The sequence below is a fragment of the Oncorhynchus kisutch genome, linkage group LG14, assembly GCF_002021735.2.
Source record: "Oncorhynchus kisutch isolate 150728-3 linkage group LG14, Okis_V2, whole genome shotgun sequence".
Lineage (NCBI taxonomy): Eukaryota > Metazoa > Chordata > Actinopteri > Salmoniformes > Salmonidae > Oncorhynchus > Oncorhynchus kisutch.
The window spans coordinates 20,696,067-20,712,070 of NC_034187.2; positions in this window are offsets into that span (position 1 = coordinate 20,696,067).

Here is a 16,004-nt window from a genome sequence, read left to right on the forward strand (position 1 = left end):
AAAGCCAAATTTCCCCAGCCTCCTGAGGTTGAAGAGGAGCTGTTGCGCCTTCTTCGCCACACTGTCTGTGTAGGTGGACCATTTCAGTTTGTCCATGATGTGCACACCAAGGAACTTAAAACTTTCCACCTTCTCCACTGCTGTCCCTTCGATGTGGATAGCGGGGTGCTCCCTCTGCTGTTTCCTAAAGTCCACGATCATCTCCTTTGTTTTGTTGAAGTTGAGTGAGAGGTTGTTTTCCTGACACCACACTCCGAGTGCCCTCACCTCGTCCCTGTAGGCTGACTAGTTGTAGTTGTTGTTAATCACTCCCACTCTGTTGTGTTGTCTGCAAACTTGATGATTGAGTTGGAGGCGTGCATGGCCACGCAGTCGAGGGTGAACAGGGAGTACAGGAGGTGGCTGAGCACGCACCCTTGTGGGGCCCCAATGTTGAGGGTCAACGAAGTGGAGATGTTGTTTCTTACATTCACCACCTGGGGGCGGCCCGTCAGAAAGTCCAGGACCCAATTGCACAGGGCGGGGTTGAGACCCAGGGCATCCAGCTTGATGATGAGCTTGGAGTGTACTATGGTGTTGAATGCTGAGCTCTAGTCAATGAATAGCATTCTTACATAGGTATTCCTTTTGTCCAGGGATAGGGCAATGTGCAGTGTGATGGCGATTGCGTCGTCTGTGGACCTGTTGGGGCGGTATGCAAACTGAAGTGGGTCTAGGATGGCCGGTAAGGTGGAGGTGATATGATCCTTGACTAGTCACTCAAAGCACATCATGATGACAGAAGTGAGTGCTATGGGGCAGTAGTCAGTTAGTTCAGTTATCTTTGACTTCTTGGTACAGGAACAATGGTGGCCATCTTGAAGCATGTGGGGACAGACTGGGATAGGGAGCGATTGAATATGTCCGTAAACACACCAGCCAACTGGTCTATGTATGCTCTGAGGATGCGGCTAGGGATGCCGTCTGGGCCAGCAGCCTTGCGAGGGATAACATGCGTGTATCGCGGAAGTCAGAGTAGCAGTGGTCGAGTGTATTGCCCCTGTACGTAGTGCAATCAATATGCTGATAGAATTTAGGTTGCCTTGTTCTCAAATTTGCTTTGTTAAAATACCCAGCTACAATAAATGCAGCCTCAGGATGTATGGTTTCCAGTTTACATAGAGTCCAGTGAAGTTCCTTTAGGGCTGTCTTGGTGTCTCCTTGTGGGGGAATGTACACAGCTGTGACCATAACTGACGAGAATTCTCTTGGTAGGTAAAATGGCAGCATTTCATTGTAAGGAATTCTAGTTTGGGCGGGCAGAAGGACTTGAGTTCCTGTATGTTGTTATGATTACACCATGTCGATAATCATGAAGCATACACCCCCGCCCTTCCTCTTCCCAGAGTTTTTTTTATCTCTGTCAGCACGATGCATGGAGTAGCCCGGTGGCTGAACCGATTACGACATGTTTCCGTGAAACAGAGAATGTTACAATCTCTGATGTCTCTCTGGAAGGCAATCCTTGCTCGAATTTCGTCTACCTTGTTGTCAAGAGACTGGACATTAGCGAGTAGCATACTCGGGAGCGGTGGGCGATGTGCACGTCTACGGAGCATGACCAGGAGGCCGCTCCGTTTGCCCCTTCTGCGGCGCAGTGGTTATGGATCAGCTACTGGGATTTGATCCATTGTCCTAGGTGGTGGTACGAACAGAGAAAACGCAGAAACAGGCCAAACACAGAAACAGACAAACTAGACACACAACATAGAATGCCCACTCAGATCACACCCTGACCAAACAAAACATAGAAACATATAAAGCAAACTATGGTCAGGGTGTGACAGTACCCCCTCCAAGGTGCGGACTCCGGCCGCAAAACCTGAACCTATTGGGGAGGGTCTGGGTGGGCATCTGTCCGCGGTGGCGGTTCTGGTGCTGGACATGGCCCCCACTTCACCATAGTCTTAGTCCGCCACATTGTCCGCTTCCGTGGCCTCCTAACCACGGCGACCCTTCTAAATGACCCCACTGGATAGAGGGGCAGCTCGGGACAGAGGGGCAGCTCGGGACAGAGGGGCTCTGGGCTGAGGGGCAGCTCGGGACAGAGGGGCTCTGGGCTGAGGGGCAGCTCGGGACAGAGGGGCTCTGGGCTGAGGGGCAGCTCGGGACAGAGGGGCTCTGGGCTGAGGGGTAGCTCGGGGCTGAGGGGCTCTGTCGCCTCTGGGCTGAGGGGCTCTGTCACCTCTGGGCTGAAGGGCTCTGGCGCCTCTGACTCCGGCAGCGCTGGACAGGCGGGAGACTCCGGCAGCGCCGGACAGGCGGGAGACTCCGGCAGCGCTGGAGAGGAGGGAGGCTCTGGCAGCGCTGGATAGGCGGGAGACTCCGGCAGCGCTGGAGAGGAGGAAGGCTCCGGCAGCACTGGACAGGCGGGAGCACCTGTAGGGATGAGACGGAGAGACAGCCTGGTGCGGGGGGCTGCCACCAGAGGGATGGTGCGTGGAGGTGGTACCGGATAGACCGGACCGTGCAGGCGCACTGGAGCTCTTGAGCACCGAGCCTGCCCAACCTTACCTGGTTGAATGGTCCCGGTCGCCCTGCCAGTGCGGCGAGGTGGAATAGCCTGCACTGGGCTATGCAGGCGAACCGGGGACACCATGCGCAAGGCTGGTGCCATGTAAGCCGTCCCAAGGAGACGTACTGGAGACCAGATGCGTAGAGCCGGCTTCGTGGCACTTGGCTCGATGCCCACTCTAGCCCGGCCGATACGCGGAGCTGGTATGTACCGCACCGGGCTATGCACCCGCACTGGGGACACCGTGCGCTTCACAGCATAACACGGTGCCTGCCCGGTCTCTCTAGCCCCCCGGTAAGCACAGGAAGTTGGCGCAGGTCTCCTACCTGGCTTCGCCACACTTCCTGTGTGCCCCCCCCAAGACATTTTTGGGGCTGACTCTCGGGCTTCCTACCGTGCCGCCGTGCTTGTCTCTCCAACTCCATTCTCCTATACCCCTCTTCGCACTGCTCCAGCAAATCGCAGGTGGGCTCCGGCACTCTCCCTGGGTCGACCGCCCACCTGTCTATCTCTTCCCAAGTCGTATAGTCCAGACATTGCTGCCTCTCCTGCTGTTGCTGCTTTTCACCATGCCGCTTGGTCCTGTTGTGGTGGGTGATTCTGTAACGGTTTTCTTGACTTGAAGGAGAGGCGGACCAAAATGCAGCGTGGTTTCTATTCATGGTTCATTAATAAAGACTCTACACATGAACAAACTAACAAAACAAGAAACGTGAAAACCCAAAACAGCCCTATCTGGTGCAAACACAGAGACAGGAACAATCACCCACAAAACCCAACACCAAACAGGCTACCTAAATATGGTTCCCAATCAGAGACAATGACTAACACCTGCCTCTGATTGAGAACCATATCAGGCCAAACACAGAAACAGACAAACTAGACACACAACATAGAATGCCCACTCAGATCACACCCTGACCAAACAAAACATAGAAACATACAAAGCAAACTATGGTCAGGGTGTGACAACAGGATGCACTTGAGCTCAATTTCGTGTCTCATATCAAAGAGTCTGAATACATGTGTAAATAATATTTCTGTTTTTTTTTTATACATTTGCCAAAAATCTGTTTTCGCTTTGTCATTATGGGGTATTGTGTGTAGATTGATGAAGAAAAATACAAATGCAATACATTTTAGAGTAAGGCTGTAACGTAACAAAATGTGGAAAAAGTCAAAATGTCTGAATACTTTCCGAATGCACTGTAACTCACACAGAAATTACCCACACCCTCACCCACTCTCATACACTCTCACACACTCGTGGAGAATTCAAGCTATTCACATGACCACACTGTGCATGTCAGGGCCTTCTCTAAGTTGCTGCCATACCCTGTTGCTGTCCATGGGAGGGAAGGAAGGCAATGGGGCAAGGTGGAAAACACTGCTGCCAGATTGACACTGGTTCCGCTTGTTTTGTTCAACGGATGTGGTATGAATTTACCTGATTAATTATTTGTGTTAGTATCCCTTTAAAATCCGAAACCCGCTATAAGAGGCTTATAAATGTACTATAGATATCTAACAGTGTATTTATTTTTGGAAGGAATCGAAAATAGCATTCAATCTGAAAATTGCATTGAATGTCATCATCATCATTTATGTTTGACAGGAGTTTTGAAGCTAGTCCCTTCTTGTCTTTATAATAACATTTGAACCCTAATCATTCATGAGCCTGTCAATTTACCATGATGATGACATATGATGATGACGCAGACATAAGGCTGGGAGTCAGTCAGTGCCCAAGGGTATACAAACTGCCAATCACCTTGAAACCTGCAGTACCAGCCACTATGCTGCTAGCTACCGTCCATAGACTATTAAATATTCCACCATTATTTCCCCATGTCTGTGTCCCAAATGGTATCCAACTCTCTATTTAGTGCACTATTTTTGACCAGGGCTCACAAATACTCTAAATATTCCTGATTTAGTGCACACATTTTAACCAAACTTAAGAAGTGCACTTAGGGAATATTAGGGTGCATTTGGGACACAACCATGACTCTGATCTCTGGCTCCTGACCAACAATAACTAGTGCATTATAACTGTCAATGCCATGTGCTAACACTACAAGATGCAATTTGATGTGTGTGACTTCCTCTTCCACCTCACAGTGTCATGTCATGTTTTGTCCTTAAATGTGACCTCTGTATGACACTGAACCTGGCTCATTGACACATCAAGCAGCCCAATTCAGATATTGGGCTAATTTATGGTCTTTTGACCAATCAGATCAGACGTTTGCCAATATATTGCAACTAAATCAAATTAACTTGTTTTTGTCAAATGCATCAAATACAACAGGTGTTGACTTTACCATGAAATACTTACTTAAGGGGCCTTTATCCAAACAATGCAGAGTTAAAAATTAAGACAATTCTCAAATACAAACACAGTAAATAACAATAACAAGGCTGTATTCAAGGAGTACTGGTACCAAGTCAATGTGCAGCGGTACAAGGTAGTTGAGGTAATATGTAAAAGTGACTAGGCAATTATTCAGGGTAGATAATAAACAGAGTAGCAGCCGCCTACGTGTAGACTGTGAAAGTGTGTGTGTGTATGTGTGTATATAAACTCAGCAAAAAAAGAAACGTCCTCTCACTATCAACTGCGTTCATTTTCAGCAAACTTACCATGTAAATATTTGTATGAACGTAACAAGATTCAACAAGAACTGAACAAGTTCCACAGACATGTGACTAACAGAAATGGAATAATGTGTCCCTGAACAAAGGGGGGTAAAAATCAAAAGTATGTCAGTATCTGGTGTGGCCACCAGCTGCATTACGTACTGCAGTGCATCTCCTCCTCATGGACTGCACCAGATTTGCCAGTTCTTGCTGTGAGATGTTACACCACTCTTCCACCAAGGCACCTGCAAGTTTCCGGACATTTCTGGGGGGAATGGCCCTAGCCTTCACCCTCCGATCCAACAGGTCCCAGACATGCTCAATGGGATTGAGGTCCAGGCTCTTCGCTGGCCATGGCAGAACACTGACATGCCTGTCTTGCAGGAAATCACGAACAGAACGAGCAGTATGGATGGTGGCATTGTCATGCTGGAAGGTCATGTGAGGATGAGCCTGCAGGAAGGGTACCACATGAGGGAGGAGGATGTCTTCCCGATAAAGCACAGCGTTGAGATTGCCTGCAATGACAACAAGCTCAGTCCGATGATGCTGTGATACAGCGCCCCAGACCATGACGGGCCCTCCGCCTCCAAATTGATCCCGCTCCAGAGTGCAGGCCTCGGTGTAAATGCTCATTCATTCGACGATAAACGTAAATCCGACCATCACCCCAGGTGAGACAAAATCACAACTTGTCAGTGAAGAGCACTTTTTGCCAGTCCTGTCTGATCCAGCGACGGTGGGTTTGTGCCCATAGGCAACATTGTTGTCGGTGATGTCTGGTGAGGACCTGCCTTACAACAGGCCTACAAGCACTCAGTCCAGCCTCTCTCAGCCTAATGTGGACAGTCTGAACACTGATAGAGGGATTGTGCATTCCTGGTGTAACTCGGGCAGTTGTTGTTGCCATCCTGTACCTGTCCCGCAGGTGTAATGTTCGGATGTACCAATCCTGTGCAGGTGTTGTTACACATGGTCTGCCACTGCGAGGATGATCAGCTGACCGTCCTGTCCTGGCCACACTTGCAGTCCGCATGCCTCTTGCAGCATGCCTAAGGCATGTTCACGCAGATGAGCAGGGACCCTGGGCATCTTTCTTTTGGTGTTTTTCAGAGTCAGTAGAAAGGCCTCTTTATAGTGTCCTAAGTTGTCATAATTGTGACCTTGCCTACCGTTTGTAAGCTGTTAGTGTTAGGTTAATGACCATTCCACAGGTGCATGTTCATAAATTGTTTATGGATCATTGAACAAACATAGGAAACAGTGTTTCACTTCACTAGGGTAGGGGGCAGCATTCGGAATTTTGGATGAAAAGCGTGCCCAAATTAAACGGCCTGCTACTCAGATAATAGCATGAGAAGCTATTATCTGATATGCACACCCCTGAACCAGCTGATCCAGTTGTAAACAAAATAACTAGCGTTAGCAGGCGCTACACAAAACGCTGAAATAAAATATAAACATGCATTACCTTTGACGAGCTTCTTTGTTGGCACTCCTATATGTCCCATAAACATCACAATTGGTCCTTTTTTTCGATTAATTCCGTCCATGTATACCCAAAATGTCCATTTATAAAGCAGGTTTGATCTGGAAAAAAACAGCTTTCCTAAACACAACGTCATTACAAAACATTTCAAAAGTTGCCTATAAACTTTGCCAAAATATTTCAAACTACTTTTGTAATACAACTTTGGGTATTTTTAAACGTTAATAATCGATCAAATTGTTGACGGGCGATCTGTATTCAATAACAGCAAGTAAACAATACCTGCACCATTTTCCCTCTTGCGTAACTATCAACAGTGTAACGTTCTTCCAGGAAGTGCCTCTTCTTCGTTTCACCAATGATTAACTTCAACCCAATTCCAAAGACTGGTGACATCCTGTGGAAGTTGTAGGAACTGTAAAATGGCTGCTATATAATTTCCCTTGACAAAGACAATTCAGGGAACTGTCAGAGGGATTTTTTTAAATTTATTCTGAACAGTTTTTCCTTGGGGTTTTGCCTGCTACATAAGTTATGTTATAGTCACAGACATGATTGAACCAGTTCTAGAACCTTCAGAGTGTTTTCTATCCACACCTATAAATCATATGCATATAATATATTCCTGGCATGAGTAGCAGGAAGTTGAAATTGTGCACGCTATTTATCAAAAAGTAGAAATGCTGCCCCCTATCCTTTAAGAGGTTAAAACCTCTACAGGATCGGTGTCCCTATCCCGGGACGGTTGTTACTAACGTGTGTTAATGTGATTAGCATGGCGTTGTAAGTAACAGCAAACTTTCCAGGACATAGACATGTCTTATATGGGCAGAAAGCTAAAATTCTTGTTAATCTAACTGCACTGTCCAATTTACAGTAGCTATTACAGTGAAAAACTACCATGCTATTGTTTGAGGAGAATGCAAAATAACAAAAAACTTTAATCACGGCAATTGGTTCACCTAAAGCTAAATCATGCACTTACATTCAGTAATCTTGCTCTGATTTGTCATCCTGAGGGTCCCAGAAATAAAATGTAGTGTAGTTTAGTTTGATATTTTTTATATTTTTATATTCAAATGTAGGAACTGGGTTCTACAGTTTGAACCCCTGCTGTCTCTGGCTCCACACCCACCACACCCGGCCATCTAGATGTGTGAAAGTTACTGTATAAGCTAATGATCCATCATGTATGACATTCCTGGGAGTGTGTAAACGTAAATGTTGTATTACCATATAATTTTTCAATTTTTCAATCGTTATGTACTTGAAAATGTATCGATTGACCAATTTGGAACATTTGGGCAGACAAATATTTTGTCCAGTATTGCAATGCTGGATCAATCTGAAACTTTGCACACACACACTGCCACCATCTAGTGGCCAAACTCTAAATTGCACCTAAACTACAATTTATTATGGCCTTTCTCTTGCATGCAAAAGATGGTGAAAAATATAATAGAAAACGCATATTTTATTATTTGTATTATCTTTTACCAGATATAATGACTTATATTCTCCTACAATAATTTCACATTTCCACACAAATTTCCACACAAATTCCTTTCAAATGGATTTCAAATATGCATATCCTTGATTCAGGTCCTGAGCTACAGGCAGTTAGATATGGGGATGTCATTATAGGTGAAAATGGGAAAAAAGCGTCAGATCCCAAACCCATGGCAGCAGATCCACAAGGTCTGCCATGAGCGGTGACTGTATAGTTCCCTTAAGGAAAAGCACATGTAGACAGTCTGCTTTCTCTGTGAGAGCTTCCAATGTCTGGAGCACACTGCCATCAGACACACATAACTGCACCACCTATCCCACCTTCACAAAAAAAACATAGACATGGCTAAATGCCAATCAGACTTGTTAACATAATCCCTACCTGTGTATGTAGCTTGTCTGTAGCTTGTGAGGTGTGGAAACACTATTGTGTTTATGTATTTTGTTTAGTTGCTTTTTGTGCAATTGCTATCTGCGTGCTACGTTTTGCTTGTTCTATTTTGCTCTGCATGTGCTCACTGTTCATTTATTTTTAATTTTTTTACTATTGTAATTGCTTTTAATAGCTTGCCCAGGGAATGCGGTTGAAAATTTGCCGGGTTGGCTAAATCCGTCACTTTAACTGAAACGTTGATTAATGTGCACTTCCCTGTAAACATTAAAACAACCATAGTTACTATGGACACCAGTAACCCTAACAATGAGTACTAAATAAAATAATTGATACACTGTAGTTACATAGTAATGACACCAACAGTTGGCTACACAATAATAAGAAAACTGTGTTACTGTTATCAGGAACCAAAGTAAGACCCAAGTGTGAAATAACAATGTTTATGGTAACAGGGGCAGGCAAACGACAGGTCAAGGCATGAAGAGGTTGATAATCTGGAGTAGAGGCCAAGATACAGGACGGCAGGCAGGCTCAGGGTCAGGTCAGGCAGAGGTCGGTAATCCTGAGGTGGAGCAAAGGTACAGGACGGCTGGCAGGCTCAGGGACAGGCAGAGTGGTCAAGCAGATGGGTACAGGGTCAGGACAGGAAAGGTCAAAAACCAGGAGGATGAGAAAAAAGAGAAACTGGAAAAGCAGGAGCTGAGACAAAACGCTAGTAGGCTTGAACAAACAAGATGAACTGGCAACAGACAGAAAACATAGGTATAAATACCCAGAGGATAAGTGGGGAAGATGGGCAACACCTGGAGGGGGTGAAGACAAGCACAAGGACAGGTAAAACAGATAATGGCGTGACAACTGTGGTGTCAAATCTGGTGCATTATTCAAATCTAGCTAATCAAGAGGACTATCTTCACATACCCCTCACCTACATGCATCTCACTTAGCCTACATAAGTTACATAGATATTAAAATGATTTCAGGATATGTCTTAACTCCCCAAGCCCCACAGCAAGTGTTCTATATCATTTATAAGTATTTTATTCTCAGCACGGTGTTATTGTTGTAGGTCATGATTAAATATGCTTATTGTGTCTTCTATGTTCTATGAAGGAGTGGGCTGCTTATGAGGCATATGATTGCTCTTAAACTGAAAGGCCAATATTCCGCTCAGCAGGCAATTCTATCCAGAGCAACTTCAAATGCAGTGAGTGAATACGTTTCTTGTATATGTATGAGATCCCCCACAACCTTGGCGTGGGTGGTTGCTCCAATGCCTGTCCCTGCTGCTACTGCCAGACTACTGCTGTGAGAAACACAAAGAAGGAAGTGTGTTTCTCTCTCTCTCTCTGGGCAGCACGTCACATGATGTCAAAGAGCTGAGGCTTTGTCTGGCCCATGGCCTGGACTCAGATGACTGATCTCCTGATTGTAGCCCATGCCTGGCCTGGAATCAGATGACTGGTCTCCTGATTGTAGCCACCCCTGATCCTTTCAACTGAAATCAGCAAAAACAAAATAATGTTTTATTTTGCATGGAGACCCAGTGCTCTTCACGTAATGCACCATTGACTGATATCATGCACTGATCAGTGACGGCTGGTTGCACTTTGAATCGGAGGACGGCTCATTGTAATGGCTGGGACAGACTTAATGGAACAGTATCGAACCCATGATTTCCAGGAGATGGATTCAGTTCAATTTATTCCATTCCAGCTATTAGTATGAGCCTTCCTCCCCTCACCATCCCACCAGCCACCACTGGCACTGATAATATGAAACAGATAGAAGGAAGACAGGCCCTCCGATTTGACACACTGAACTCTATCTGAGAAGTAGTTGGTGAACCAGGCGAGGCAGTCATTTGAGAAACCAAGGCTGTTGAGTCGATAAATCGATAATACCGATATGATTGACAGAGTCGATAGCCTTGGCCAGGACGATGAAGACAGCTGCACAGTACTGTCTTTTATCAATGCCGGTTATTATTATTATTATCACAAGATCCAAGATGGCGTAGCAGTCAGACGTCCTTGTCCTGTCGTGTCCCTTGTACATATCGTTTTTTGCATATTTTTCTTCGCATATCTTTTAAAATATTTTGCTAAACCTCAACATCTAAATACTCTCTTGCAACCCGCCTCACCCAATGTAGCGTGGATCTGCTTTTTCCCCCTAAAGTATCTATATTTACTTCGGATCTGGAATCGCTCAACTGAAGCTACCCAGCTAACTACCAGCTATCAGTCAGAAAACCATTGCCAGCGGTCATCAGCTAACCTTCAGCTCGAATAGCTCTCGCCAGTTCGAACAACGTGACTCTAACCAGAGCATAACGGACCTATTATTTTTATCCCCGGATTCCTACCGCAAACTGAACATTTTTATCTGGATCTTCACAACTAGCTAACCGCAACCCCGGATGACTGCTCCTGGCTAGCGTTTCCATCCATTTAGCTTGAAGCTAGCCCAGCCAGAGCTCCTGTGCTACCACCGAAGCATACTCCTGGGCTACAATATCAGGACCCCTTCTACAGCCGGTACGGGGCATGGAACCCAGCAGATCCCCTACGACTGGAATACAGACATAATCTGCCCGAGGACTCCAACAGGCCCCTCAGGCGCGATGCCCACTGAAGGCCCATTATGCTAGCCAGCTAGACCTGCTAGCTACCTAGAGCTACTCGGAACCCTACTAATTCCATGACCGGTCTATCGACGTCACCGCATGAAGAGGCAAAAACAGACTTAACTCCATCGCGACATCCCCCAAAGGCTAACTTTCTAGCCCCTGCTATCTGCTTGCTTGCTAACCCGGCCTGCTAACTGCTAGCCTGCCCCGGTCTACTAACTGCTAGCTTGTTTAGCCCCAGTCTGCTAACTGCTAGCTTGTTTAGCCCCGGCCTACTAAGTGTTAGCTTGTTAGCACAGGCTTGCTAACTGTCTGAATTGCTGTGTCCACAGCCAGCCCAACCACTCACTGGACCCATATTTATTTTCAATCTCTTTTCGATTTTTCATTTGATTATACCTTCTGGTAACCTGCGTCACCCAATGTGATACGGATTCGCTATTATTTTACATTTTAGAATACATTCAAGAACTTCCAGAAGCTAACCAGCTTGTTTTTAGCCTGGATAATACTCGCCAGTCTACCAGTATCGAACTGTCTCTCCACAACAACGCCGGATTCCTGTCGTAATCCCTGGACCACTACTTCTGATCTTCACAGCTAGCTTGCACCCAGTACAGAAGCTATCCCTGAGGCCCACCTCCCGGCCTACTCAGCTGTTCACCCGAACCCCACTCATACACGGCTAGAGCCCAATACTCCACCGGATCCTTGCTGTAAACTCTGGACCTTGGCTAACGCCACTGCCACGAAGCTAGCACCAGTTAGCCGTGAGCCAGGCATATCTCCCTGCTAGCTAGCAAACAAATTTCTACAATACCTCTTTCGCCATCTGGCTTGGATTCTCTGTCGACACGGCCCCCCGCCGCACCACCACGACTGGTCTGCCGACGAATACTCCATCCGCTGTGCCTTCAACCGGCCTCCATCTGAGCAGACCCCCCTACCACCCCCGGGCTACTAACTTTAAACGCTGTGTCACCCGCATGATAGCGTAGTGGTGGCTTCCCTGTTCCATCTACTGCTGCCCCTGGACACTATGATCACTTAGCTACATAGCTGAGCCTGCTGGACTGTCCATTAATCACGGTACTCCATTCTGTTTATTTATGTTTTATCTGTCGGCCCCAGCCGCAAACTCAGACTCTGTGTGTAGTTAATCCGACCCTCGATGCCTAGTCATCGCCATTTTACCTGCTGTTGTTGTGTTAGCTGACTAGCTGTTGTTGTCTCACCTGTTGTTTTAGCAGCTCTCCCAATCAAGACCTGCAATTACTTTATGCCTTGCTGTTTGTCTCTCTCGAATATCAATATGCCTTGTATATTGTTGTTCAGGTTAGTTATCATTGTCTTAGTTTACAATGGAGCCCCTAGTTCCACTCTTCATACCTCTACCTCCTTTGTCCCACCTCCCACACATGCGGTGACCTCACCCATTACAACCAGCATGTCCAGAGATACAACCTCTCTTATCATCACCCAGTGCCTGGGCTTACCTCCGCTGTACCCGCACCCCACCATACCCCTGTCTGCACATTACGCCCTGAATATATTCTACCACGTCCATAAATCTGCACCTTTTATTCCTTGTCCCCAACGCTCTAGGCGACCAGTTTTGATAGCCTTTAGCCGCACCCTCATCCTACTCCTCCTCTGTTCCTCGGGTGATGTGGAGGTAAACCCAGGCCCTGCATGTCCCCAGGCACCCTCATTGGTTGACTTCTGTGATCGAAAAAGCCTTGGTTTCATGCATGTCAACATCAGAAGCCTCCTCCCTAAGTTTGTTTTACTCACTGCTTTAGCACACTCTGCCAACACTGATGTCCTTGCTGTGTCTGAATCCTGGCTTAGGAAGGCAACCAACAATTCTGAGATTTCCATACCCAACTATAACATTTTCCGTCAAGATAGAACTGCCAAAGGGGTAGGAGTAGGAGCAGGCCTTTCTAATCGACCTGGCCCGGGTATCCTGGAAGGATATTGACCTCATCCCGTCAGTTGAGGATGCCTGGTCATTCTTTAAAAGTAACTTCCTCACCATCTTAGACAAGCATGCTCCGTTCAAAAAATGCAGAACTAAGAACAGATATAGCCCTTGGTTCACTCCAGACCTGACTGCCCTCGACCAGCACAAAAACATCCTGTGGCGGCCTGCAATAGCATTGAATAGTCCCCGTGATATGCAACTGTTCAGGGAAGTCAGGAACCAATACATGCAGTCAGTCAGGAAAGCAAAGGCCAGCTTTTTCAAGCAGAAATTTGCATCCTGTAGCTCTAACTCCAAAAAGTTCTGGGACACTGTAAAGTCCATGGAGAACAAGAGCACCTCCTCCCAGCTGCCCACTGCACTGAGGCTCGGTAACACGGTCACCACCGATAAATCCGTGATAATCGAAAACTTCAACAAGCATTTCACAACGGCTGGCCATGCCTTCCTCCTGGCTACTTCAACCTCGGTCAACAGCTCCGCCCCTCCGCAGCTACTCGCCCACGCCTCCCCCGCTTCTCCTTTACCCAAATCCAGATAGCAGATGTTCTGAAAGAGCTGCAAAACCTGGACCCATACAAATCAGCTGGGCTTGACAATCTGGACCCTCTATTTCTGAAACTGTCCACCGCCATTGTCGCAACCCCTATTACCAGCCTGTTCAACCTCTCCTTCGTATCATCTGAGATCCCCAAGGATTGGAAAGCTGCAGCGGTCATCCCCCTCTTCAAAGGGGGAGACACCCTGGACCCAAACTGTTACAGACCTATTTCCATCCTGCCCTGCCTATCTAAGGTCTTCGAAAGCCAAGTCAACAAACAGATCACTGACCATCTCGAATCCCACCGTACCTTCTCGGCTGTGCAATCCGGTTTCCGAGCCGGTCACGGGTGCACCTCAGCCACGCTCAAGGTAGTAAACGATATCATAACCGCCATCGATAAAAGACAGTACTGTGCAGCTGTCTTCATCGACCTGGCCAAGGCTTTTGACTCTGTCAATCACCATATTCTTATCGGCAGACTCAGTAGCCTCGGTTTTTCTAATGACTGCCTTGCCTGGTCCACCAACTACTTTGCAGACAGAGTTCAGTGTGTCAAATCGGAGGGCATGTTTTCCGGTCCTCTGGCAGTCTCTATGGGGTACCACAGGGTTCAATTCTCGGGCCGACTCTTTTCTATGTATATATCAATGATGTTGCTCTTGCTGCGGGCGATTCCCTGATCCACCTCCACGCAGACGACACCATTCTGTATACTTCTGGCCCTTCCTTGGACACTGTGCTATCTAACCTCCAAACGAGCTTCAATGCCATACAACACTCCTTCGTGGCCTCCAACTGCTCTTAAACGCTAGTTAATCCAAATGCATGCTTTTCAACCGTTCGCAGCCTACACCCGCACGCCCAACTACCATCACCACCCTGGATGGTTCTGACCTAGAATATGTGGACATCTAAAGGTACCTAGGTGTCTGGTTAGACTGCAAACTCTCCTTCCAGATTCATATCAAACATCTCCAATCCAAAATCAAATCTAGAGTCGGCTTTCTATTTCGCAACAAAGCTGTCACGACTTCTGCCGAAGTCGTTGCCTCTCCTTGTTCGGACGGTGCTCGGCGTTCGACGTCACCGGTCTTCTAGCCATCATTGATCCATTTTTTTATTTTCCATTGGTTTTGTCTTGTCTTCCCACACACCTGCTTTCAATCCCATTCATTAACTGTTGTGTATTTAACCCTCTGTTTCCCCTCATGTCTTTGTCAGAGATTGTTTTATTGTCAGTGTTGTTCATTTTGTTGTATTGGTGCGCGACGGGTCCTCGTACCCATGTTTTTTCATGTCTATACTATTTAGTGTTATGGAGCATGTTCTGTGGACAGTTATTAAAAGACTCCATTTACACTCTATTTCGACTCTCCTGCGCCTGACTTCCTTGCCACCTATACACACGGCGCTGACAAAAGCCTCCTTCACTCACGCCGCAAAACTTACCCTAGTAAAACTGACTATCCTACCGATCCTCGACTTTGGCGATGTCATCTACAAAATAGCTTCCAATACTCTACTCAGCAAACTGGATGCAGTTTATCACAGTGCCATCCGATTTGCTACTAAAGCACCTTATACCACCCACCACTGCGACCTGTATGCTGTAGTCGGCTGGCCCTCGCTACATGTTCGTCGCCAGATCCACTGGCTCCAGGTCTTCTACAAGTCTATGCTAGGTAAAGCTCCACCTTATCTCAGTTCACTGGTCACGATGGCAGCACCCACCCGTAGCACGCGCTCCAGCAGGTGTATCTCACTAATCATCCCTAAAGCCAATACCTCATTTGGCCGCCTTTCCTTCCAGTTCTCTGCCGCCTGCGACTGGAACGAATTGCAAAAATCTCTGAAGTTGGAGACTTTTATCTCCCTCACCAACTTTAAACATCTGCTATCTGAGCAGCTAACCGATCGCTGCAGCTGTACATAGTCCATCGGTATATAGCCCACCCAATTTACCTACCTCATCCCCATACTGTTTTTATTTTATTTACTTTTCTGCTCTTTTGCACACCAGTATCTCTACCTGCACATGTTCATCTGCTAATCTATCACTCCAGTGTTAATTAGCTAAATTGTAATTACTTCACTACTATGGCCTGTTATTTTGCCTTACCTCCTCATGCCATTTGCACACACTGTATATAAACTTTTTTTCCCTATTGTGTTATTGACTGTACGCTTGTTTATTCCATGTGTAACTCTGTGTTGTTGTTTGTGTCACACTGCTTTGCTTTATCTTGCTCAGGTCG